General features: G+C 43.9%; 1 long non-coding RNA gene across 1 annotated transcript; it reads right to left on the reverse strand.

Annotated features, from left to right (window-relative positions):
* Positions 1-521: 521 nt before the first annotated feature.
* LOC148113275 (uncharacterized) lies at positions 522-2,183 on the reverse strand. The gene is made up of 2 exons (XR_015734603.1): positions 1,790-2,183; positions 522-1,730 (listed from the first exon to the last, which is right to left on the reverse strand). It is a non-coding gene; the product is annotated as an uncharacterized LOC148113275 (long non-coding RNA).

Below are 2,183 nucleotides of genomic sequence, written 5' to 3' on the forward strand. Positions count from 1 at the left end.
ATTTCTACGTTGAATCTCTCCTTGTTCAGTTTCCATCCATTGTTCCTTGTCTGGCCTTCGGGTGCCTTGGAAAATAGCTTGATCCCCTTCCTCCTCTCTGTGGCAGCCCCTCAAATATTGGAAGATGCTCTCCTGTCTCCCCTGGTCCTTCTCTTCACTAGACCAGCCAGGCCCAGTTCCTGCAATCGTTCATCCTATGTTTTAGCCTCCCATCTCCTCATCATCCTGGTTGCTCTTCTCTGCACTTTTTCTAGAGTCTCAACAACTTTTTTTTATAGTGTGGTGACCAAAACTGGATGCAATACTCTAGGTGTGGTCTTACTAAGGCTTTACAGAGTGGTATTAGTGCCTCCCTTGATCTTGATTGCATCCCTCTGTTAATGCAATTTAGGATTGCATTGGCTTTTTTGGCTGCCGCCGCACACGGCTGGCTCATATTTAATTGGAGCTGAGATTCATGTGACAGGTGATCTACCTTTCCCCCCCCCACCGAAGTCAAAGAACAGGACCCCAAAGCCAGATTCTGACAACAGTGACTTTTTAATAACCGAGAACCCACAGTGATGAACAGGAAAAATAAAACCCAACCAAATCCATCATCATCATCATCATCATCATCATCATCATCATCATCATCATCATATCACACTTTGCTAAAACCAGTAATGTTTCGGCAAGAAATCTGACACTCTCACACTTTCACACTTAACGCTGAACCGTTATTATAACTTAAAAACTGTGACCGAGAACCCTCACTTGTGCTCCTGAAAGATATATAAAAATATGCCATTAAATTCGCCTTGACCATCCCAAAAATACAATAAACAACAACGAAAAAAAAGACTCGGGGGGAATATTTACAGAGGAAGTGAGATATATACCAAATATTTACAAGACGTCAGAAGCCGAAGGGGTCCATCGAACCCACCAAGGGGGTTCAAAAAAAATGATGCTGTGGGAGAAAAGCAAGATGCATTTGCCAATGACGGTTGGGGGGGGTCTGCACCAACCTGGATACCACGTCCATTTGTTGGTGCTACAAGATCAGGACTAGGGCAATCTTTCAACGCTCTGCAGGTTGGAGTGATTTAATTCCTGCCAATTTATTCTGGATGACTAACCCAGAGGTCTTCAAACTTGGCAGCTTTAAGACTTGTGGACTTCAACTCCCAGAATTCTCCAGCCAGCATAGCATAGCTGGCTGGAGAATTCTGGGAGTTGAAGTCCACAAGTCTTAAAGCTGCCAAGTTTGAGGACCCCTGATCTAACCATTCCTGTTTTGGTCTAAACTGGGATTATATTTCTTGGGTGTTGCACATCCGTCTGGAAATCGTCACAACCGGTAGCCATATGCAAGGGACGAGTTGTGGAGAGACCCTTCTGAGCATGTACAGAGAGTTATTATTTTTGTCTCTCTCGCCAAAGCTGAGCCCAAAAATGTCATATGGGGAAAAATCTAAGGAGAGAGGTTTTCATGGTCGGTGATGGGAGTTATCGTGGGAAGAAAGGCCTCAAAAGTTTCTCTTAAAGTTACAAGGTGTAAAGTATAACATCTGTTTGCTTTTGGGTGTGGGGAGCGGCGTAAATTTGGAGGAGAGGATGAAGCGTTGGTGGCAAAGGTTGATGAAGGGTAGAGAGATATCCATCCAGGAGTATAACAAGAGTAAAAATTAATAAAATCACTTTAGAACGAGTTTGAAGAAAATGGCTGTTTCCTACAACAATGGCTTCTGTGTTTCTTGTTTGGCCACTGGAAGATGGGTGGACTTCAACTCCCAGATTCCCCAGCCTGCAGGCTGGGGAATCTAGGAGTTGAAGTCCACCTATCTTCCAGTGGCCAAGCTTGAAAATCGCTAGCAAGTTCATTAATGAAAATTATAGTGATTCCTTTTTTTTTGGGTCCCCAAACAGAATTCCTGATGCTTATTTTCTTGAAACTCTGAGCCCCAGTAAAATTTTCTACAGGTACTCTTCAACTTACAACCACAATTGAGCCCAACATTTCTGTTGCTAAGCGAGACCGTTGCAAGTGAGTTTTGCCCTTTGTTACAACTTTTCTTGCCACGGTTGTTAAGTGAATCTGGCTTCCCCGTTGACTTTTTGTCAGAAGGGTCGCAAAACGGGGATCACATCACCCCAGGATACGGCAACTGTCATAAGTGTGAAGCAGTTTCCAAGTGGCT

This window comes from Pantherophis guttatus, chromosome 5, assembly GCF_059756535.1.
Source record: "Pantherophis guttatus breed Tessera chromosome 5, ASM5975653v1, whole genome shotgun sequence".
Lineage (NCBI taxonomy): Eukaryota > Metazoa > Chordata > Lepidosauria > Squamata > Colubridae > Pantherophis > Pantherophis guttatus.